We start from the raw sequence: 25,549 nt of genomic DNA on the forward strand, positions 1-25,549 counted from the left end.
CTGCCAAAGTTAAACAACATATCTTTAAATTTTAAAAACAAATCCACCTTAATTGTATAAACTATGGATGGCAATTTCTTTTTTTTTCTTCTTTTTTTTTGTGTTTCAAAAACCTTTATTGAATAAGTCTAAATTACAAACTGATTTGATATGCAAGCACATACAGAATGGAGGTATACAGTATTAACAATTCAAATTTTTTCAGCTAGCAGAACCGAAGATAAAGCTTTTAATGCACATTTATCAAAAATTAAAGAAAAAGAGAAAAGCAAAAAAGAGATAAAGGGAGAAGAGAGAAAAAAGGAAAAAGAAAACCAGGCAAGAGACCCCTCCAATATTTAACTTTTGTTGTTTAAATCATTCATCCAATCATTAAGTGGTCTCCAGATCTTAAGTCCCTTAAGTTTTCCTCTCTTCCCCCTTTGGGCATAGAGAGCATTCTCCAGATTAAATACATGTAGCAGACGCATTTTCCATTGCCCAAATGTGGGAGGTAGTGGGTCGAGCCACGAGGAGGCAATACATAATCTAAGTATAGTCATCACGATAAACAAAAACTCCTTACATTTATCCTCTGGTGTTGATACCCCAAGTAACATAAGTTGAGGAGTTAGCAATACCCTTCTGTTCAAAACATGTTGCAAAAACGTAGTAACCTCCAGCCTAAGCTTCTCAAGCTCCGGGCATGTAGAAAAAATATGCACCAAATCTGTACCCAAAGTTTTGCATCTAAAACAATGGATACCCTCCGATCCCCCCCATTTAATAATTTTAGCAGGAGAAATATAAACATCAAAGAATGTTTTAAAGCATTGTGCCCGGAGGTTAGCTGTAGATAATACAGTGTTAGCCAATACAATAGCACTTTCCAAGCAGGAATCAGCAACCTCCAGCCTTTCCTGCCATTTGATAGAATGTTTTTCAATATCGTCAGGTAACCCTTCAAGAAATATCCTATAAAGCTTCGAGAATGTAGGGGGGTCCCTGCCAGTAATAACCTCTAGCAGCGGAATCACAGAGTACCCAGTTATACCCCCAGTTTTCTTAATAATAAAGTCCCTTATTTGTAGAAACTTAAAAAAAATCATTATTAATAAGATTAAACCTATTTTTAATTGTTTCGAATGTAGCTAGCTGGTCTCCGTCCAGCAGGTCTGCGATATTACGCACACCCGCCCTTATCCACCGCTCAAAATATCCATCCAACAATGCTACAGGGATCTGGCTATTATCAAGAAATGGTGTGTATCTGCTAAACCTGCCCATACCAAGTTTTTTTCTAACCCGGGTCCAGTTTTGATATGCAGTGATCAAAGTCTTAAATCGGGTTTTTTTATAGTAGCTAGGCTCATACATTTTTAACAGACAACCACAAGCTCCCGAGCCCATTAACATCTCATATATAGTGGGCACATCATTTGATGTCGCGATCATTATCTTCTGATCGAAACATGGGCCAATAATATTTAAATGACGCCGCCGAGTAATATAATCTAATATTTCGTAGTCCAAGTCCACCTCTTTCAACTGGAAGTGTTAGAAAACAATTTGCACGGCGCGTTTTTTTATAAGACCAGATAAATCTCGCTATCTCACGCTCGATCTGTTGAAACCATAGATTATGTATTTCCAGGGGTATTGTACGGAAAATATATAATAGTTTCGGCAGAACTACCATTTTAATCAGATTACATCTCCCAATAATAGATAGCTTCAGGTTGTCCCATCGACCCATGTCTTTCTTAGTTTTATACATTATAGGGGTTAAATTTGCCTCTACTACCTCCTTAGTTTGAGCCCGGACTCGAATACCAAGATACACCGCCTCCTCCACTATTCTGTCATCTGTAGAGCTCATGAATTTATTGACTACAATCTGGGTTTTCTCCCTATTAAGCCTATAGCCAGAGATTCGGCCAAACTTCTCAGCCAACATTTCGACTTCGACCAGTGTAGTAGATAATTCCGACGTGACAACAGCAACATCGTCGGCATATGCCAATATTTTCGTATCCCTATAATTTAGGCTAAAGGGAGATATATTCTCTGAAGCCTCCAGGAGCCTAAGAAATGGATCCATATATAATGCATATAACAGAGGCGAAGATGGGCATCCTTGTCTTGTCCCTCTTTCTATAGGGAAAGTTTCAGAGAGGCCTCCCACAATCTGTACCTGCGCTAACGGTTTATAATAAAGAGCCTGCATTGCCCTGATAAAACCTTCTCCTAAATTATTAGCTTTGAGGCATTTCCATAGATAGTTCCAGGAAACACGATCAAATGCCTTTTCTGCGTCTAGAAAGGCCACTGCTAAGGGAAGTTTTAAAACATCAGAGGCATCCAATAGTGTAATAAGTCTCCTTATATGATCCTCTGTCCCCCTTCCCTGTATAAATCCATGTTGCCACCGGGAAACCAATTGCGGCATAACTCTATTAAGACGAGAGGCAAGGATCTTAGAGTATAGCTTAGCGTCACTGTTTAGAAGTGTTATTGGTCTGTAAGAACCCATATTTAACGGGTCTTTTTCTTTTTATAAAAATATAACAATATTTGCCGAGCCCCAGGACGTCGGTGGTGCATCTCCCCCCTTGACAATATTAAAGAGATCAAGAAGCTCCGCACATATCTCCTTAAAAAAGGTTTTATAGAATTCTAACGGTATGGCATCAGTACCGCTGGCTTTGGCTGATGGTAGATCGTATAGCGCTTTCTGGAGTTCCTTTTCTGAGATTTCTACTTCAAGATGGCACACCTCCTCCTTTGCCAGTTTTACTTTAGGCAAGAAAAGAGGGTCATAGCCCTCACCAGGTAACATATCTGCTGTATATAGGGTCCTATAGAAGTCTTTAAAAGAATCTCTAATCTCACCCTCCTCAGATATTATAGCGCCATTCATATTTTTTATTTGACTTATGTGTCGAGCAGAAATTTGTTGCCTGGTCCTGACTGCAAGTAATCGCCCAACAGATTCACTATATTCATAGCATTCTTGCTGCTTGGCTAAATATGATCCTGCAAGCTTATTTAGATAAAAATCATTTAGAGTTGATTTAGTCACTAAAATTGAGTCCAGGATTGCAGTTAGTTCCATTTTATCTCTCATATTTACTGTTAATTCAGTTTCAAGCTGGGAAAGCTTCTGATAATAGCTCTTCACCTGTTGAATATATCTCTTCCTTCTACACGTTCCAAAGCTGAGAGTCTCCCCTAGGATGGCAATTTCATATGCACCAAAATGAGTCACAATTTGAAGCAGAATTGCATATCTTCATACCCAGTTTCTGCAGATAAAGCAAGCATTGGCAAAGCCAATCTGTCTCGGCAATGCGAGAACAATTTGCTTTGTCAATGAGTTTCAGAATTGCATGGCCAGATGGTAAGTGCTCCCCAGGCAGATGTAGCACCTAAGCGCCCGCACAGGATGTGCCGGTACTCCTTTGTGTAACCACAGGCATACATAAACAAGACATCCCAAAGTAAATATACCATTTGATAAAGAGCAAAACACAATATGAAATGTGTCCATTCCCTTTAACGAGTGCTGCCAAAATTACCTTGTAAAATCATGATGCGTATTTTGTTCAGTTCTCAAGAACCGAAGGTACCGTCTATGTTAGTGCAATTCATACTTGTGACTTGCATGTTACACACATGCCTGTTGCAGGCACTCGACCCACTGAGCTATGCGACTGCCTAGCAATAACATGGCCAACAGTCCTCACAATGCAGATATCACTGCATGCGTAGATTCAAATTAAGGAATCCTTTATTAAATCCATTCCCTCTTCTTCCGACATGGTGGTTTGTGAGGCACTGTTGTGAATATCTGGTTTCACATAAACATGGTATAGTCGGACCACAGCTCCCTTTCAATCAGTGATTTGGATTTACAAACACCACCTAGATGTTAAGGCCATTGTAAGAAAGTGGTAAGCCAGCTCATTAGGTCACTGTACTGATATCACTAGGTCACGTGGCCGGATCCTGGCAGGGCTAACTCGGCCTTTGAACATTCGGAGGTTGATAAAATGAATCCTGTTAATTTGTGTAACATTAACAAATTCAGCCTTAAAGCGTGCTGCAGGGTAACAGAAGAATAAAGAAAACAACAGACTCCTCTTGGCAATGTGAAACAGCTCTTTACTGTATCACTACATAGTTAGTTATGGAAAAACCATTCTGCCATGTGACCTATGACCCTAAACGTTAACCTAATTCACTACACATCTTTAATTGCAGGTCTAACAAAGCTTAACAAACTAAGTATTTTTCTACTTTTGAATGCATGAGTATTTGGGTTGAATGCATGTTTGTTGGTGTGTGTTCTTTATTATTGTGCCCCTATCAGAGTCCGTTGTGTTCTTGGCTAATTCTATCTCCCGCTCCTATTGCGTAATCAGTTTCTAATCTATTTGAAAACACAGAATAAGTGCCTCTTTGGTACCCCCGGTAGGTTGCAGTTTTTTCGTAATGTGACTTTACTGTGCTGGCATCAACATTTACAAAACCTTCATCTCAAAGGCAGGGTGCCGTCTGCTGAAAAAACATTTGTTTATTTAATCTTGCAATAAGTCTTTTACTGAACTTTTGCTTTTGACCTGTAATTCTGTAACAAACCCTGTGTGCTCTGAATTCTAAACCACAAAACGCATGGGGCGGTTTACAATAACCAACCAGTGAATTGAAATAAGCCCTTCCCGCACCCTGTTTTATTAGTAACCATCAAGCCTGTTATGATGGGTTCCTGTTTCTTGTAACTATCTCAGGGGAGGGGAGATGAGGTAAGAAGGGCACCTGAAACAAATCGGTCATCTGACCTTCCAAGACAATAGAGACCATGGAGGGGATTGCTGATGTACTGAACACTGTATGGTAAAACGCTAACTAAACAAACTCCACCGCCTAGGAGTGCAATTGTTGGCATGTGACGCTTTACAATGATCATCCAGTGAATCGAAACAAGCCCTTCCTGCAGCCGGTTTTATTGATAACCAGCGAGCCCGTTATGACGTGTTCCTGTGTTTTTTAAACTAACTCAGGGGAGGTGAAAATGAGAGTGAAGGGCAGTTGAAACGAAGCAGTCACGTGACCTTGCACAGCAATGGAGACCATGGAGGGGAATGCGGACGTTCTCGCTTTCTCCAGACAAATGTTCTCCTGGTAATTGAAAAACGTGCCGTGGCTTGAAAAACAAAATAAGAACATGATTTACTAGCCTGTTCCACTACAGTCGGAGAAGCACAGGGCAAGCAAGCAGCCACACGGTCGCCGGAGGGAGCAAATGACAGTGTAAGGCGGGTGATTGAGAGACGGGATAAAAAAAAACGTGGCGTGGGAGAGCAATTTCACAACAGTCGGGGGAAGCACAGGACAAGCATAAACAAGGCACTGGATGGAGGAAAAAGCAACAGCTGAAGAAGGGTGTTTAGGGACAGGATAAGAAACGAGAGAAGAACAAGGTTTACAGGTCTGTTTACAGAAACGGCGCAGCGATCAGAGCGAGTGAAAATACGACCGCTTCCTCTTAAGGAAAAAAGAAGTTCCTACAATGGTCATTAAATGGGAGAAGTGGATGGATAGTAGTAATTGGTCCCTGCTTTCTGGGAGGACTAAACACAGGGAGAGCCAGGGCATTCATGCCAAGAGCAAATGAGGAAAGAGTAGGAGAGCGACAATAGAGCTAGCAAATGAGAAGCCTATGGGTGGGATATAGTCCACAAAGTATATACAACATGTCTCTTTCGAGACAGCGCATCTGCTGTCAAGAGCAGAGACCTACAAACAGGTCAGGGCACATCCAGACAAGATAAAGCTTCTTTCAAATGCAAATACTTGCAACATTATGCCTTTAGACCGCTAACACGCACATTGAGCAGATGTAAAAATGCAGCCAAGACTGAGGAGGTTAAACACATACACAAAAGTTTTCTTCCTACTATGTATTAGTCAATGCCCTAAAGGGTAGGCCACTAAGAACGGCATCATTTACTCCAACGTTAAAAATGAGATGTTGTCCCTCTCAGGGAAGAACATTGCAATTGTCATAAAGAAACTCAAGCCACAAGGAAGATTCAAAGCCCTAGTACCAGAGCCTCACCCTCTTAGAACACTCCACAGCCCCTCACACCTTACACTAACCACAGCAAAACTCTAATGTAAACAAGGAGGAAGTAACGGACAGCACATTTCACAATTACACAGCACACTGTCAATTTGACATATAAACAATTATTTAGTGGATATTCTCTGGCAAAAGTAAGAGTGAACCTTCCAACCCCACCGCTGCCACTTGAGTACACTTGCACAAAAGAGACAGTGGACAGTAAAAAGTGGAAATTCATTTTTCCAGAAAATGTTTCTGATCAACGCAAACTCAAAAAGATCAGCGGATTACTGAAGTCTCCTCGCCTGCTCTCCATAGCCATACATGCCTCGCAACTGCCTTAAACATATACCTAGATACCACCAAATGCCCATTTAATCCTAAAGGTAGCTGGTTCTGAAGTAACATATTACCTGAAACCACTTTGTTTTCCGGCACTGAATCCCTCAGCTTTCCCTACTCTGACACCTATTCCATGTTTCCGGATTTCTTCAGAACTGTGGCACTGGATGACAGGCTGTTTTGTTTTTTAAGGCACACACCAATACCACATTTTCAATTGCACGTCTACGGACCAGGATGCTGGGTGTATAACCAGACAGGGCAATTTGGCTCACTTAGACTTAGTGCAAAGGTGGTGATATAAAGGCTTTGATTCAATAAAGATGAAATATCCACAGAAATTTGATACTCCAACATAGATGTACACGCAAAAAAAAAAAAGTAGAAATCACATTATCCAATACGCAAAGTTTAAGCAACAAATAGCAACAATTGCTTACCAATTTACACTCTAAATACACTGTGCACAATTATTACCCAATTCAAAAAAGCACTTCTGTTCGTAATAGTGTTCACAAACCACAATGATTGCAACCCTATCGCTATCAACAAATGACCATTACTTTCCTATAGGATGGAATAGGACTAATGATGCTCATGCCAAAAACTAGGACTACCACAGTAGCATTCATAATCCCCATAGTGATTGTAAAAATGTCGAGTGCTAGCTTCCCTTGGAGGAAAAAGGATTAATGTTATCCTGTGGATGAGGATCTCAACACTTGGGCCAAACACCAAAATCTTGGTCAGAAATATTAGAAACACTACAAGCAAAACACAATTAAAAAAAAGAAGACAACCTTTGGGTAACTTCAACATGGTATTATTTTGAGAATATGAACTTTTCTGTGCTCTAATTTAAAAGTGCTGCACCTTTACTTTATCCGCTATACTTGATCTCAAATTTACTTCCCTATTATCACTTTGGCAGCACTTTTCTTTTGTATGCATGTCTGTATATGGTATTTTCTATAGCGCAAATCTAGCCAAAAGGCAGCAGAGCGCTGGGTTGTGGGCGGCTAATGCATTGAGGTGCAGAGTTCCTTCTTCAACTCTCTTCTAAATTGGAGCAGCATTGGGACAGTCCCGAGAGATACGAGACTTTTGTTCTAGACTTTTGGTGCATTGATTTAAAAGAACTGTTGTCTTTCAACAACCAATATATACAAACTACGTGGGTACAGTGAACTGTTATCATGTGTGATAGTTTATCAGCTTAGGCAGAGCCCCTGTCGCACCCTCCAAAAATAAATCAACAGACAGTTTCAGGTCACATATACCAACAGTTGTGTTCAAGAAGGTTGTATCTCTGGTTTGGCATCCACCTTGTTCAGGTACATGTTCCAAGCATGAGCGATGACTATTTGACACCTCTGAATCAAAGGGGGAAAGTAAGTGGAGTTCCACACACGTCCATTTTTTAATGTCCCGCAGCCAATCCCTGATGCAGGGTGCCGCTGGGGATTTCCGTGACATCACTATGCAGCATTTTGTATGGACCAGAGCCAAGTTGACAAAACCGCACAGATAGTATTTTTGTGCACATCGCCGAACTTAGCAAACAAATTGCGGGTTCCTTAGATATCAGCTTGTCAGTGATGTCAGTCAAGCTTTGAGTCACCTTATCCCAGAACCTGAATATTCCAGCACTGTGCCAAACCATGTGAAGGAAATCCACGTCTGCCACAGCCCAACGTGGGCACTCGGCAGATGCACTTCGATACATGTACCCTATGCGCTTTGGGGTCTGATATGTATGATGCAGGTAGTTACTATGTAAATTTGAGTCTCATTTTTGGAGAACGTTTAAACGCTTCCCAAACATTTCCTCCACCTATCCTCTCTAAACTGTAAATAGCACCGTAATTGCCTTGCAGTGGCTCCCTGGCGAGATCAGGACCCTCAGCCACATTGAGGTCACAGGCTCTTTCTGTGTGGTGTCCCAAGTCTGCTTCAGTTTGCCCCGTTGGGCAACAGGAAGCTGCTAGGGCCCAGGTCGTATCAGTAGGGTCAGAATAGATTGTATTATTACTATACTTAACCTTACGGTACAAAATAATTCATTGCAATATAACTATAGGTTAGGAAGAACCTTAAGTGGGGTGAAAACGGGGGTGGTAGAAGATATAAAAAGTGCATGACCCAAGATGCATATATAAAAACTCTCTTAAGTGTAGTCTGATGCATATGAAATTGAATCCTCTGAAATATCCATATAGAGTGTCTTGCTGGCTAATGGCGAACTGAGATCATCAAGATAGTTTATTTGTCCATTTTTATAGAACAATTATCATGGGCCTTAAACAAAAATGGTTTTGAAAATGTACATTTAAAAGTAAGGAGCGACTTTACTATTTGCTATCACTTCTCTTGGAGAGTCAATTGTACAAAGGGTAACGTTGTTCCTCACTTAGTGTGAAATAGTATCTTAGGCCTTGGTTGACCAATTCTAACAATCCTATAAAGCATGCACACCAACTAATGCCACAAAACCTGGAGAAAAGGCCTCAAAACCTTTGCTTTGTGTCCCTTTATCTGCAAACGCTGGGAGTGCTTAGTAATAGGCTCAATTCAGGTAGTGAACGTTGTGGAAAACAAAATTCAAAACCATATAGGAGATTAGGTGAGCAATTTGCTAGGGTGGGCACACCGCACCACTTGCACAAATAAATGTGGCCCAGTAGGCTCATCCTGGTAGTACCACTTTAGTAAAGTATGTTGGTGATAAAATGAGGGCAGGGCTACCAACAGAGGGGCGTTTCCCAGGGGCATCTCAGACACTGTTCAGTATTGCAACCCGTTTACTTCTACATGGTCAAACAGTTTGATCTTGGGCAAATCGTGCTCTCCATATGGCTCTGTACCTTTGTTTGCCATTAGGTGAGAACTTCAGAGAAGACTTAATAAAGAAAATTAGAGTTAAGGAAATATTTCCACAACAAGCTAGTAGCACATATTTTATTAATATACAAGTTTTTCATGCTTTCACGGGTTAATGAGTAAGAGCGACAAAATGACCATCTGGAGTGCTACGCTACTTGATTATGTTCAACACTATTGAGTCTAAAATTCTGTCTTTGCTGTTACATTAGGACTATATTAAAGATGAGTGAAACTATTAAATATACAGGACAATATAAAACTGCCAACACTTCCCATAGTTGTGTTAAACTGCTTACACATAATCCTGAAGTCACAAAGTTGTACTTGTCCACAGTGTGAGGGGCTTACAGGGTTCACTCATATTCAAGCCAATGCACACTTTCCCCACCATGAAGCCATATGTACTGGAAACAGCACAGCCTGAACCACCCAAAGTTCCTGATGACTCAGCCGTATCTCAGTTTTGAAAGAATTCTAGGCAAGAAGCACCTCACAGAGGAAACAGTAGACAATACCCAACAGCTAACTGACCTGAGAGACAGGAGACAGGGCGAGGAGTGTCATGGTCTGCAACAGTGAATCATCATGGCTAGCATCAGTGGTCAGGGAGGCATCAGAAGGACAAGGTTGCGTAACTCACAGGCATCTTGCTCGCACATTCCCCTCAACCCCCAACTCCAGTTGAGGCAAATTCAATAGTTAGTAATTTAAGAACAAAGGAAAGGTGACAAGGAGTTATATGTAACAGGTATACAGGTATGTAGACCGCAATAGAGGACCTGGTAGGGATTTATTTTAATGTTTGCTGTATTGTTTTGTCCAAAACCCAATCGCGGCAGCCCTAGGTCCACTTAAATTACTGAATTATAGTAAGTATTAGGATTACAATAAGATCAGAAAGTAGTTAACTGAACGAAATGGATCAAAAGTAGATTAAGGTTTGATTAGGGTTAGTGTTAGAATATGGTCAAATTAACTTCTTAAGTAATTAAAAAATAGTTTAAATAAATGTAGGAAAAGGGTTTAAAGTAAGGTTAAGGAAATGTTCATAACTGTGGGAAAGTTTTGTGGTAGGGATAGTGAAATCAGTGAGAGTATTATAGGGGGTTGTACACGAGTCCTCCACCTTGTCCCGGAAAACAGACTACAAAAATATGCGCACGCTGCATGATTCACAAGGGACCCTCAGCAAGTAGAGGCTCTAGATGCCCCGGTCACTCTGCCAGACAATATAAAATATACACGAAAGGCATATAAAACTTGGTCAGTGATCCAGTGAGGACATCGTGAGGCACTGCCCAAGCCAAGATCCCAGGAAGATGGCTTCCTATTGTCTAAAAAACAAAACAGACAATAGTTTTAAGTAACCACAGGGTCAGTAAAATTAAATGATACTGCATGGGAATCTAAGAAAGATACGGATGAAAGGCTATGGATTACTTTATGATATGGATAAGGAGAAACTGATGGCGAGTGAAGACCTTGAAGTTCTAAATGTAAAACTGGAGAAGTAGTACTTCGAGTTTGGGTTGCAGATGTAGATTGTATGACTGAGTGAAACAGACTGCCCTTGAGGCAAACAGTGACCGTTGAGATCAGAGTTTCTTAAACTGCAGCCAAGCGAAACTAACATACCGACTAAAGTAAAAGGGAAGAATCCACTATCCACCAACTGTTGGTCCAAGGCTTTAGTTAAGTGGCTCAGGCAATTCCAGACCGCATTGAAATGTAATAATAGTTGCAACACCAAAGACCACTTAAAGACCTCACCTACTTCATGGGTGACCTTCTTAATAAGAATCTCTCTCAAGACCTGTTGGAAAGGGAGATCCAAGTCAAAGAAGCAAATATCGTTGTGTAACAACTCCAGCCGCAGACTACCCAAGACCCAATGGAGTCCCATGAAGAATGCAGAAAAGGCCCTCACAAAACACAGTCCTACACACGTGGAGTAACTCAGATCAAAGTGGCTTTATGCTGGGACATCCAACTAAAATAATATTCTACATCTTCACAATGCTCTTTGCATGGCTCATCATTTAGAAGGTCTCTTACAGCTGTTACAGCTTGCAAAACACTATTCTCTCATCTTGAAAGAAATTACATAGGATCTATGTTCTTGAATTATGTGAAGCTTTTCTATAAGCAGTCAATGGCCAGGGAATGGACAAAGAGCTTCTAGTCGAACAGATTTGCCAATGTAGGGACACTTGGCATGGGAGGTCTCCATCGCCCGCTCATCTTTGTGTTGGCGTTAGAACAACTTGCTGAATGGAATAAGGTTAATTCCCTCATGCAAAAAACTAAAGGGCTCCTGGAGTAGCAGATCATATGTCCTTATATGCTCATAGTTTGCTCTTGTACCGGAGCTGTTCTTGGTGCTCCAGCTGTCGAGTGATTCTAATACTGCAAATATTTGGGGAGTTTTGTGACCTCCCTGTAAACAGACTGAAATCAATATTATTCTTGTTTCTGAGAGGGTGAGCGAATATGCCTGAGCTACAAAGCTTAAGGTGATGCCCAAAGGCTTCAGATACTTTGATAGTATGATTGCACATGATGAACTGGTGATGGCTCCACTATTGGACTAGCCGCACGAGTGCCCTGTCCATCTGCTGGGGTCTCCCAGTTTTGATTATGAGCAGAGCTGGTTTTTAGTTTTCTTTCTGGACTGCAATATTCACTTCAACGCTGCCCATAAAACTCCCAATGATTTCTTTTAGCAATTCACCTCCAACATTTGTTTAATACTGATGGGGCGGGTGCACACATTATTTATGGACAAACGTTGTAAATTGACTTTTGATGGGAGTCTGGTACTTGTTGATTTTTAGTTGTACCACTGAGACTTGCACCTAATTGGTTCTTCTGTATCAGTAATGATTACTCGTTGAATCACAGCCCCTGTGGGGCATAAATCCTCTTCGTATCATCTGTTGTGTCCTCAGCCCATTCAGACTGTGTTCTAAACCTAAAGAAGATCGGGCCGTCAGGCCACCAGACAAAAGATTCACCTCTCTTTCGTGAATCCCTTTAGGGGGGTTAAATAGAGATAAAAATATCGAACAATGGGGGGGCGGAGCTTGCCTGGCCCCATGATGGCCGCTGCTTGAGCAAGCTCCAAATGCTGCCTGAACAATCCGTCAGGTATCTATGTCATTCGTGGGGAGTTGCCTATGAAATTATGCCATAAAGAGAGCAGAAAAAACGCTCTATCGATGTGGACATCGACCCTGCCACCACTGTTGGAGAGCAGATCGGTGAAGTAAAAGTTGCAGGCCTAGCGCGACAGGGAATTGAGGCCTGCTGAGGTCGATGACGGAGTCGGACACTGAGGCTGCGGACTGCCCTGCCCGGCGAGCCAGGAGCGCTGCACATTGACTGTGCATTCCTGCCGGCGGTCCCTGGGCTTTGTCCTGGGCTGGTCCGTGAGCAGCATGGGAGGCGGTGTCTCCCTGACGCAGGCGGATATGTGAGGCCGCGTACGCTGCTGTGACTGCGGCTCGAAGAGACTATCCGTAAATTGGAGGGTCGGACAACTGCAGTACTGAAGAGCAAGACCCCTCAAGAGGCGAGTGTGCTGGAGCCCTGGGAGCAAAATAGTTGCTGCACACCTCTCGGATTAAGTGAGAGTGGAGGCCCTGGGCATAACGGGCGAGCGGCTGATCCTTCCCTGCACCACATATTGAAAGAAATTGCTGAATGAGACCTGGAGGGATTAGAGCACTCCCCAGGTTTGCCGTGCAATAATCTGTGAGTCGGTGCTCCATTTCGTAGTGAACTGTGCATCCCTATTCTCCTTCACTAAGAGGTGGTCTTGTCACAAATTGCTATCAGACAGGATAAAATCGGAGGGTTATCATTATCCTTAAGGGACAGCAAGTAGGTGTCCTTTTACTGCGAGGAGCTGAAATATGAGCGCTCTGATAATTTAGCAAGCTAGCCATACCAAGCTCCACGGGCTAATATATCGGGCCGCGTTTGCTGGATACTCCATCACAATGGGGAAAGTGGACAAGACACAATCCAAGCTGCAATTTGAACAGCGCAAATCTAGGTATAGAGAGGAAAACTTAAATGCAACTGCATGAGGGCATATGGAAGAATCCGAAGAACTCAGTGGTGACATATGACAAATACTGGCTGCGATGCAGAAAAGTCTCTCCACGATCAATGGGAAAATTGACTCATTGCACTACAGAATGGATCGCATGTCCAAAAGGCTCGATAAGCACCCTGAGCGCCTGGACATGGCAGGACGTCGTGTATCAGAGATTGAAGATGCTCAAACGGAAACAGACAATACACAAAGGCAAATGGGGAAGCTCCTTACCACACTACAAGACAAAGCTGAGGATTTGGAAGCCAGATCGAGTTGAAGCAACTTACGCATTATAGGTCTTTCCGAGTCCACAGCAACGGGTAATATGTAGGTGTTCGTGGAAAAGCAGCTGATAAATTTGTTAGGAAGTGATATTTTTTCAGCTATGCTCATTGTAGAGCGTGTGCACTGTTCCTTGGGCCCTAGGCCTCCACCCACCCCCTCCTCCACACCGCCTGCCCGAGACCTGTGATAGCTAAGCTGCTCAATTACAGGGATAGGAACGCTGCATTGAAGAGAGCAGGGAGATCTCAAGTTCGAGGGTTCCGTTCTCTCACTGTTCCCAGATTTAACTTTGAGGGTGCAAGAGGGAAGATGACAATTCGCTCCCATGAAACGCAAATAAAGGAAGCCGAACATGGAATATGCAATGCTATATCCAGCAAAATTGAGAGTGACGATGAATGGCAGAGCTAGGATTTTTACGGACCTCAAATCGCTCCAGAAGGCTCTCAAGGAGCTAAGCAAGCCGGGAACACAGAAGCACAGAAGGGCCCAGCAGGGACCTTGACAAAAATGATTAATAACGTGCTGAGGACTCCTGTACCCGAAATTACATATGGCAAACAAGGTCACCGACAAGGACAGCTATATGGTAAAAGAAGAATGTAAGTGATTTTAGGTCCGACAGAGTATAATAATAAGATGGTCAATGGTGACATTGCTAGAATAGAAGTTATAGAACACTACTTACGTCAACATTATTATTTGCTGACCTTGTTACTTTGGCTTTGGGGATTCCCCCAGAGATGTAATCCTGGTTATGCAACTTCATCCAGGGGGGCTATTATGTGGCGACATCTCCCTCGGAGTTACAAAATATGGACAGGCGGCAGGGTTGTGTTGGCAAAATTAAGAGTGTTCGCCGCTAACATCCGCCCAGGGTGAGTTACTGTATGGCTCAAGGCCAATCTTATTGTTTGATGGTTATAGCACTAGCTAGGGTAATGGTTAGCAATGGGAGGGAGGCCTTTAGATCGCTTATGCTTAGATGGGGATGGCATAGCGTGGGAGGGAATGTTATATGTTTTGATTTCACAGTATATGCATACAAGAAATGTGAGATTTATGCAATAAGTTTGCTAAGAATAACAAGAAAGGGGGGAGGAGCCTAGCGCGGAACCAAGATGGCCGCGTAGGTGCGAGGCTCCCGAGGACCTCCGCAACCTCCTACGTTTATCCTGACTTCATCCTGCATCGGTTGAGGGAACTGTGTCGGTGAGCCTGAGCCGAGGTGGTACCCGTTTCCGAATCGGACCTCGGGTGCCGGAGTGAGCACCGATTGAAGTTTGCGGCCTACCTTTCTCCTGACCCCGGATTCGCGTTTGGGGGCGACCCGGTGACAAAGTGAACAACAACGGCGGGCTGGGCCTGGCGAGTCGCGTACCCCGCACTTTCACTTTCGCGCCCCCTTGCTGTCTTCGCAAGTGGGATCGCGGCGCTCTTGGTGTTGGGGTGGCCTCGCTGGGAGACCCTGCCTGCCTGCCTGCTGTGGCCCGCTCCGCCGTCCTGGGGTGGCCCCCCGGAGCTCGTGGCCTTGATTGCTCGCTTTTTACTGCGTGGCTGGTGAGGGTGTGAGACCCGCGACGATGGCCACTAAACAAGATGGAGATCGGTTGAAGGCCAAGTCGACCCGGCGTGGCGCCGCACATCAGGCCAACATCGTGGACCGCTACACCCTCCCGAAGGGATCTCCCGGTGGACCGCACAAGTCCTCTGAGTGCCCCCCGGATGCCCCGGACTTGCCCACAGATCTGACTCTGCAAGACGTCATGGGCGCCATTGCTGAGATGAAGGCCTCGGTGGGCCAGCGGTTTGACACGTTAGCGTATAAAATCGACGCGGTCCTCGTTGATGTCAACCTGGTGAGAGCTGATCTCTCGAAGACCAACGACCGGGTCGATTCTTTGGCCCACACCGCGTCGGGCCTCACGACTGAGGTGGCGGCCCTTCAGACGGAGGTACACCGGCTTCGTCAGGCGAGTGCGCTCATGGATCGGCGCCTGGAGGATTCCGAAAGCCGGGCCCGGAGGAATAATATCCGCATCATCGGAGTACCTGAGGGACGGGAGGAGTCGGCGGCGGATCTTTTTGTGGAGGACCTGATCACTACCCATCTCCAGCCTCGGGGACTGAGTAAATTTTTTGCGGTGGAGAGGGCTCATAGAGTTCCCGGGGGAAGGCCGAAGGTCGGAGCCCCTCCGCGGCCTCTTATTGCCCGTATCTTTAATTTTCGGGACAGGGATGCAATTCTGCAAGCCTCCAGACTGCAAGGGCCGATTAAGTTGGAGAACATGGAGGTGAACTTTTATCCTGACTTCACCCAAGCGGTCCAGAAGCAGAGACTGAGCTTCTTGGGCGTCAAGCGGCGGCTTCGGGACATGAACTTAAAATACGCCATGCTCTTCCCGGCCAGGCTGCGGGTGGAGGTGGATGGTCGCACTCACTTTTTTGACCGTCCTGAAGCGGCCGGGGACTGGCTGGACACTTTGTCTGGGGGTCGGGATCGGGATGGCGGGGGGGGGGGGGGCTGCGGGAGGAGAGGGCCCACTGGACCGGGACTGAGGTGCTGATACTGGGACTTACTCTGGACGAAGATGTTGCCGCTTTCGGCCAAGCTTAGGGTCTTTCGTTTTTTGTACTCGTTCTCCCTCCTTTGCAGGTGGTGCGGGGTCTCGAAGGGGTACTCTTTCCTCCCCTAGGGGGTTTACCTAGTTTCATCTATATAGGGGCGACAGGCACACTGCAAGTTGGGGGGGCTGTTCGGGCTCATGCAGGGGTGCAGGGAGGGGGGAGTTTTGTTGGGGCGGTTGGGGTGGGGTGTTGTTCATTTGTACCACAAGGCCAAAGTATTGTTGTGCTATTCCCAAAGTGCTCTCGGGGGGACGAGTGATTGCTTTCGTTTATGATGGGGGGTAGGGGACTGAGTCTTTTGTCCTGGAACGTTAATGGACTGGGGGATAGGATAAAACGAGGTGTGGTCCTGCAGTTCCTGAAACGAATTTCACCTGACATAGTTTTTCTGCAGGAGACGCACCTCATTGGCAACTCCTTTCGTGCTATGAACCGGCGGGGCTACCGCCTTCTGGCCCATTCGGGCTTCACGTCGGGTTCAAGGGGTGTGGGCATCATGGCCAAGACCTCGCTCCCGTTGGAAGTTGATGAGGTACTCCATGATGACAGGGGACGTTACACGGTTCTGGTGGGTAGAATGGAGGGCAGAGTGATTATTTTTGTTTCTGTCTATGTCCCGCCAGGGTTGCAGACGACCACCTTTGCGGATCTGGGGCGCCTCCTCCTTTGCCTTCCGGAGGGGATCCTGGTGGTTGGGGGGGGATTTTAACGCTGTGGTTTCCGGAATTGAGGACCGTCACCCCCCTAGGGATCTCCCCCGTGCCCAAGCGTGGTTGTCTGGCCTATTGGATGCCTTGGGGCTGGTGGATTGTTGGCGTTTGAAACATCCTACGCAGAAACAGTACACTTTTCATTCCGGGGCCCATGGCAGTCTATCAAGACTAGACTATGTCCTGGTGCCGGCGGCGCATGCATTGCACTTCGATATTCTCCCGAGGGGAGAGGGTAGGGTGGCCCAGATTAATCCCTGGTACCTGCGTGACCCCACCATTCGCGCAGAGTTGGTTACGTCCCTTAAGCGATATTTTGATGATAATGTGGGGTCGGTGTCATCTGCGGTCTCGCTATGGGAGGCATTTAAGACGGTGATTCGGGGGGATGCCCTGTCCCTTATTTCCCATTCCCGGAGGCGCGAGCGGGAGGAGGTGATCCGTGTTGAAACTGAAATAACTGAGTTGGAGGGTGACCTCGAATCCGGGGTGACGGATGACAAATTACATGTCCTCCGACTCAAGCAGGCGGCCTATAAGGCCCTCGTAACGGAGGCGGCCAGGGGCCTCAGTAGAGAGCAACAGGGGAGACTGTATGATGTGGGTGATAAGGCTGGGAAATTGATTGCGTGGCTGGATAAAAAGGAGAGGGCGAGTCGAGTTGTCCCGTCGATTGAGAAACTGGATGGTGTGTGTGTCACGGAACCGGAAGAAATAGTCGATTGCTTTGCAGAATATCTCCGTGGGGTCTATTCCCCGGTGTCCTCCCGCTCGGAAGAGGATTCCCATGCCCTGCTTAGGGATATAGCGCTGCCTTCACTTTCGGAGGAGGACAGAGTGTCGTTGGACGCCGCCCCAACCTCTGAAGAAATTGCTCTCGCCATACGCTCGGTCGCTTCCGGCAAGGCCATGGGTCCTAATGGTCTTCCCATCGAATTGTACAAGCTGCGACCGGATAAGCTGGCGCCGTATCTCCGTGCGATGTTCCTCGCGGCCCGTTCGGCGGGTTCCCTCCCGCTAGACCAGCGTCTGGCTACTATCTTGGTCATTCACAAGGAGGGGAGGCCGCGGGACCGGGTCACGTCCTACCGGCCTATTTCGCTGCTGAATGCGGAGCCCAAAATTGTCGCCAAGGTGTTGGCCAATCGGCTGGTTGGCGTGGTGTGCGATTTGATTCACCAGGATCAGTCCGGCTTTATCCCCCATCGCAACACTGTGCTTAACCTGCGGCGCTTGCATGGGGTGCTCGCGCGTGTCCCGTTTATACGGGAACCAGCCATTTTGGCATCCCTGGACGCCACTATGGCGTTTGACACACTTGAGTGGCCATATATTTGGGCGACACTGGCGAAGTTTGGGTTTGGCCCGGGATTCATCGGTTGGGTGAAATTGTTGTACTCGGGACCGCTAGCGCAGGTGGTTGTGAACGGTAGAGTGTCGGCTCCGTTTGAGCTGGGCAGGGGCACGCGGCAGGGCTGCCCATTATCACCGCTCCTCTTCGCGCTTGCTCTGGAGCCCCTGGCGGAGTGGCTGCGGTGGGAACCTTCTATTCGTGGTCTCCGATGGACCCCCGAGTATGAGGACCGCGTATCTCTTTACGCTGATGATATTCTTCTGTACCTGGCTTCCCCACGTAAATCACTGATAGTACTGGTTGATGTATTGCACTCATTTGGCCTCAACTCCGGCCTGGTCATCAACTGGGCTAAATCGTGTGTGTATGTCCTCTCTGGGAAGGATCCTATCCTTCCGCGGGGTTGTCCTATTCAGATCGCCCCGCGGGGATTTAGGTACCTGGGTGTCTTCATTACCCTGGACGCGGAGGCCCGATATAGCCAGAACTTGCTTCCCCCCCCTCCAGCGCCTGAAGGAGGACGTCGCGCGTTGGAAGCGCTTGCCGCTCTCGCCGCTCGGCCGGGCGGCATTGTTTAAGATGATGTCGCTGCCACGTTTCCTGTATGCTTTGCAGAATACTATGGACGTTGTCCCGGCGCGCTACTTTCGCGAGGTGGAGAGTTTGCAGCGCCGACTGTTCTGGGAGGGTCGGCCGCGTATCGCCCTGGTGAAGCTGACGCTCCCGTGGTACGACGGGGGGGTTGCCCTCCCAGATATCAAGCGATATTACTGGGCCTCCCAGCTGGCTGCGATCAATCACGGCCTTTACGGGCCCGCCCTAAACCCGGCCTTTGAGATGGATAAAATGTTACTGCCGGGCGGTGACTATAATCGGGCGCTTTATTCTAGCTCGCATGACGCGCGGCTGACGGGCCCCACGGGGGTCATGGTACGGGTGTGGCACACGGCTAACGTGGCGATGGGGTGGAAGGATCGCTTGACCCGGGCGACGCCACTATACGCATCTGAGCGGCTGGGCTCCCTGTGGACCTTGAAGGGCTTTGAGAAATGGGACATGATAGGCATCAGCAGGGTGGGCAATCTCTGGACGAGGGGGGGATTCAAAACGTTCGATGTGCTGCAGACAGAATTCCAGCTGCAGGACAGAGAGTACTTTCGTTATATGCAGATCCGTCATGCGTTGTGCTCCGTATTTCCGGACGTTGCCTCCATCCCGGAGTACTCCCCTCTGGAGGATAGAGTGCTAGATGGGCATGTCCCGGACAGCACGATTTCATTAATTTACAAAAAGCTCATCAATGACCGTTCGGGACTGCTGACCGGCCTTCGTGAGGCGTGGGGGGCTGATGGATTGGAGCTGGATGACGAGGACTGGGTGTCTGCGGTGGCCTCCCCGAAAGAGGTGGCCATACCGGCTCGCCTTCGCTTCGTCCAGCTCAAGATACTCCATAGGGTCTATGTTACGGGGCCGAGTCTGATGCGCATGGGCTATGCTGTGGACGGGTTGTGTAAGCGTGGGTGTGGTTCTTTGGGGACCTTTCTCCATATTCTGTGGGAATGCCCGGAGGTGGTGCGATTCTGGCGTGGTGTGCATGAGGTTTTGCAGGTAGTTACGCATGTGCCGCTGTTGCCTGAGGCGAGGAGATGTCTTTTGAATGTATGGGAGCCAACCGACTACTCAGTGCCACAGACGTGGTGGGCGACTCTGGGATATATGGTGGCCAAACGTGATATTGCGCAACTGTGGGGTTCCCAGAGGTCGCCGACTGTCTCGGCGTGGAAGGACAACATGGATTGGTGTATGTTTCGGGAAAAGGTGGTGTATGTTGCGAGAGGTAAGCCTGGGACGTGGGTGAAAGTATGGGGCCCCTGGAACGCTTACCGTGGGGGAATCTGTACCCCGCCGCTACTGCCTGATCCGTCACCGGCCCCGTCTCCTTAGCCTGTTTGTCTTCCCGGTTCTGGGCAATGAGTTTACTTAGTCCCCGTCCTGACCTATTCCCCCCCTCGATATTCCTATGAATCAGTGGGGTCCCCCCCTAGGGGAGCACATGCTGTTGTTTCCGACTGTGGGTTGCCTTGTGGACTTGCTTTTTTTGTTGTTATTTATATAAAAATGAAACCGTCATGTAGGGTCCGGAAGGTGTGGCTGCCAACGCCTCTTTCAACTCCTGTGAATTCCCTTTTGCCGCAGCGTGCGTTCTATTGTCTGTATTACATGCTCCTCCTGTTTACTAGCGGCCGGCCTGAAGGTTGTAGGCCCATCTTTGTATATTTTTTGGATTCTGTAATAAACGGTTTCAAAAAAAAAAAATGAATAACAAGAAAGACACTTGCAACGGGTGGGAGGCATAAATGACGCATCACAAGATAATACACAGTTATAATTGCAGAATCAGTTTTTTAACCTGGAACGTGAGAGACCTAAATGACTCTAGAAAACTGCGAAAAATAGTGGCTTATCTAAAAAGACATGAAATAGATGTAGTGTTGCTTCAGAAGACGCACTTGCCCCAAATAGCAATATGCTCACCAGAAAGAGGCTCCTTGGGGACTTTCAGGCTGCACCTCACATCCCAGGGTAGTGCTCACCTGGGTCATCTCGAAATCAGGGATTTCACTGGAGGAACGGGAGGTTGACCCGAACAGCAAAAATGCACTTTCTAGGTGCCATGGGATAGGCTTAGATTTGCAGATAGTCAACATTTACGGGCCCATCTATGGTGACCCACAGTTTTATAACACAGTATTCACACGAATGCGTAAAGACACTAGACTGCCACAAATATGGGGGGGGGTGAACTTAATTGTATGTTAGATTCACAGTTGGATCGCTCAAGGGGCCCTCCCCGGCGCCGTTCAGCAGAAGCTAAAACTATATGTGATATAGCTACACAGTTGGAGCTTGTGGCTGTCTGGAGAACCAGGTCTCCCAGAGCGGGTGGGTTCACACAGTATTCGGGCCCCCCCCACGATACCCATACCAGAATTATTACTAGCTGATCTCCGAGACGCTGATGCCCCGGGTGCGAGACTGCACCGTATCGCCATGCTCAATTTTTGATCATACACCTATAAGGTTAGATGTGGAGGCTTCTCTGAGAAGAGATGCTCCTTTTACGTGGAGTTTTCCTCCGTATTCCGCTAGACACAGCGTTGAGGGCAATGTTAGCAACTGCCATAGTGGAATTCTTTCATACAAATACAGGCTTGGATGACCATTTCTCCACAGTATGGGAGACATTCAAAGTGTACATTAGAGGAGTAGCAATGTCAAAACATGCGGGAGTCCTCTGTTCAAACAGGAGTCGGCTGATGACACTCGAGAGTCAACTGGGTAGACTAGAGCAGGATGCCCTCAATGGGAGAGACGCTCAGGCTCCTGAGGCTTTGAAAAAACACTTGAGGAATACCATGAAGAAGCGGACAGCGAGCTAAAGCATATGGGGAAATATGCTGTTGCCAAAACTTATGGGGAGGGTGAGAGACCGGGCTCAGTGCTTGCGGACCTGTACGTCACCAAAGAGATTCCGGCACAGTGAGACTGAGTTACTAGACTCCAGCGGAGTCTTACTGAGAGACCCTACAGAAATAACCAACAGGTTCAGTAGATACTATGAAGGTCTGTATAGCTCCAAGGTGGTGACAGATGATACTCCTATTCTAGACTATTAAGAACATATACAACTACCATGGCTTACTAATGGACATAGGGAGTATTTAATGAGGCCACTAGACTCCACCAAAATTCAGGTAGCATTGAACTCCATGCATGAAGGAAGTGCCCCAGGACAAGATGGGCTCATAGAGTCCTTTATAAAACGTATAAAGACCTATTGAGTCCACATTTGACCACTTTGTTTGAAGAAATTTCTGAGAAGGGTATAACGCCCCATTCAATGAGGGAGGCCTTAATCGTTACCTTGCTTAAACCTGGGAAGCCCCCACAAGAGTGCGCTTCCTATAGACCTCTATTGCTTCTTAACGTGGACACTAAAATATTCGCTAAAGTCCTGGCAAATAGGCTGGCACCATTGTTCCCGATCTTAATCAGTCCAGAGCTGGCGGGATTTGTGCCGGGACGCACTTTATCATACAACTTGAGGACAGTGTTTGGAACCACTCTACATGCAAGACTGGAAATTAAAGCTGCTGCGGTCTTTCTGGACGCAGAAAAAGGGTTTGATTCTGTAGAATGGGCATTTATGAGGTCGGTATTGCAACGAATGGGAGTAGGCGAGGTTTTCCTTAAACTGGTATCAGTACTCTAAAATCAACCAGTTACCAGAGTTCGTGCTGGAGACGTGGTTACATCATCTATTATGATTTCGAGGGGCACCCGGCAAGGTTGCCCCCTGCCCCACTGTTGTATGCTATCATTACGGAGCCATTAGTGTGTGCCTTAAGAGAATACCATGGGCACAGAGGGATCCACTTCCCGAATTACAATCTTATAGTACCTGCATATGCGGATGACATGCTGCTATATGTATGGGAGCTAGGGTCTAACTCCACTAATCAATGAAGTAATGAAGTTCGGATGTGTATCCGGGTTAAAAATCAACTGGAATAAATCTATTATATTTCCTTTAACTCCAGCTACGACTCCTATAGCTTTAGCCTTTCCACTGCAGTGGTCATCTGAGCCGGTGCGTTATTTAGGAATACAAATCCAATCTGATTCAGAACTTATTAGCGAGAATTATAGCAAAGCTATTGTTAAACTCGAAGAAGACATTGACAGGTGGACTCGCCTTCCATTATCACTAATGGGCCGCATACCCATGATGAAGATGGTTGTTCTACCCATTTTTTTATTCCACTTTGTTAATATACCAATGGTACTCCCGAAACAAATTTTCCAGATTATAGGCACATTGATGGTGAAATTGGCATGGGCTGGCAAAAACCTTCGGGTTAAATGGGACACTCTCACACTGCCATATTCCATGGGTGGGCTTGGTGCCCCAGATTTAGAGCTATACCACAGAGTCGCTAAATGCTCACATGCACATTTTTGGATACACGACCCGCAGAATCTCCCCCCATCTGCAGATTGAAAAGATAGTGATAGGATCTGGCCAACTCCCACAGCGACTGTCTCAAACCCCTAATAGATGCAATGGCGTATTAGACTCCATTAACTTGACTGTACATGCATGACATAACTTATTGAAAAGACAGGCTGGCTCTCTCTTATATTCCCCACTTCTACCAGTAGAGTGGTGCCATTGGCTTCCAATGAGTGCAGATACAGAGGTCATACAGGCTTTAAAGGCTCTCAACACCCCCACCATGGGGGGGATTTATTCTCTGAAGGCATGTGGGCCGGGGTAGCAATTGAGGGACAAGATCTCACTCCACTCTTACAATTCCATGTTTATAGGATCAGCCACACACTGCGCCGCTCTGCTTGGTGATGACCTTCAGGGACCTCCTGAACTACTGTCACTCATTCCTCTTGCCCTAGTATGCTGTTATCTACCATATATGATATGTCGCAAAAATTTAGACGTGGACAGTATACCAAAACCAGGCTTGAGTGGCAAGCTGATATGGAAGTCACATTGGATGATGGCAAATGGAGGTATTGTTGCGAGGTAACTCAGAATGTTTCATTAAATGGAAGACACAGACCAATACACTTTAAATTCCTTAACAGAGTGTATTATTCTCCGGAGAGACTGCTCCGTTATGGCCGGAGAGAGACAACCTGCTGTGAACGAGCTGTGAACGATGCGAAGAAGATATGGCTTTTTTTTGCATGTGGCTTGGCTCTGCCCGCAAATTGTGGATTTCAGGAAGGAAATCTTTCACGTCAAACAAAATACCAGGGCTATCACTCTCACCTGACCCTCTACTGGCTTTATTGGGGTACACTGGGTCTTTGCAGAAAGATGTCAGGAAACAAATGGCGATGGGTTTGCTCCACGCTAAGCGCAGAATAGTAATGCGCTGGTCACGTGGGCCTGTTCCATCAAAGGTTGAGTGGACAAAAAAAACATGCTATACTGTAATTCACAATCTGAGCTATACAGTGAGTTGTTAGCCCCCACAGAGCCGTACCCAAAATTTCTAGGGTTTGTATAAGCAATACCTTATTGGAAAAGAGTCAGGTGAATCGGCAGAGAACAATCAAGATTGAATATAAGCAGGTAGCTCGGATTGATATTAAACTGCAAGTTCTAATTGAACAGCAGGGGAGAATTAATAATGTTTTTTAGTGACAGACTAAAACCCACAAAGATAATGCCCTTGAATGTATGCTCGATGTAACTGTTCAAGATGCTTCTATGTCTAGCATAGCGATATTTGTTGCCTCTGTAATCTATGCTAAGTCTCGACTCTATATTCTTTTATTGCTGATTGTACGGTGTACTGTTAGTATTAATGTGTCATTGTGAAATGTTCCAATAAAATTTTTAAAAAACATAAGAAAATAGCAAAAAATAAAAAATGGCTAAATCCACACGAAAATATATATAAAAATATATTTATTTTTTTAAAACAATAAAACTAGGAGCCCTAATTGTAATGCACGACCTCAGGGTGGAAGTGGCAAAATTATATTGCCAAATATTGGTAGGAGGCTCACCCTGACCACAATGACTGCATTGTTGGGCCAAGTTGAGGATCTGTAGGCACACATTTATTTATTTTTAAACTAACCTAGGGTTCTGTATTACCAAAAGGGATACTGCTCAAAACTGGTGGAACAAAGAAGCAGGTGTACGTGTGTAGAATTGTGTCAATGACTGATGGAGAAAAGAGGATCCCATTTGTTATATCAGCTGTTACTCATGAAAGCACAAAAAGATTTGGCGCTTGTGATGTCCAAATTAAAAGGGCATGTTTACAAGGACCACTCAGGTCCCTCCTCAATCACAAGATTCAACTAGCAAGCTTGACTGCGAGGTCCTGGACCCCTGTAGAGCCAGAAAGGGACACGTATCCAAGTGTGGTCTGGGAGCACGCATTGCAGCATCTAGCCCATTTAATGTGGCAATGAGAATAGTTGGACGGAGACTAATAGTGTAGCATAAAGCTTAATCAACATGCATCTTTAGTCACTCAAGTGATCTGGGCTGCTAGTATTAATTCCTTGTAAACGTTTTTAGTTTGTCAATGCCATGTATG

The 25,549-nt window shown here is 46.1% G+C and overlaps 1 protein-coding gene across 1 annotated transcript in view; it reads right to left on the reverse strand.

Moving 5' to 3' along the window:
- Positions 1–25,549, reverse strand: part of SUCLA2 (succinate-CoA ligase ADP-forming subunit beta) — a 318,851-nt gene that overhangs the window by 274,117 nt on the left and 19,185 nt on the right. The window lies entirely within an intron of this gene.

This window comes from Triturus cristatus, chromosome 8, assembly GCF_964204655.1.
Source record: "Triturus cristatus chromosome 8, aTriCri1.1, whole genome shotgun sequence".
In the NCBI taxonomy this organism is placed as follows: Eukaryota; Metazoa; Chordata; class Amphibia; order Caudata; family Salamandridae; genus Triturus; species Triturus cristatus.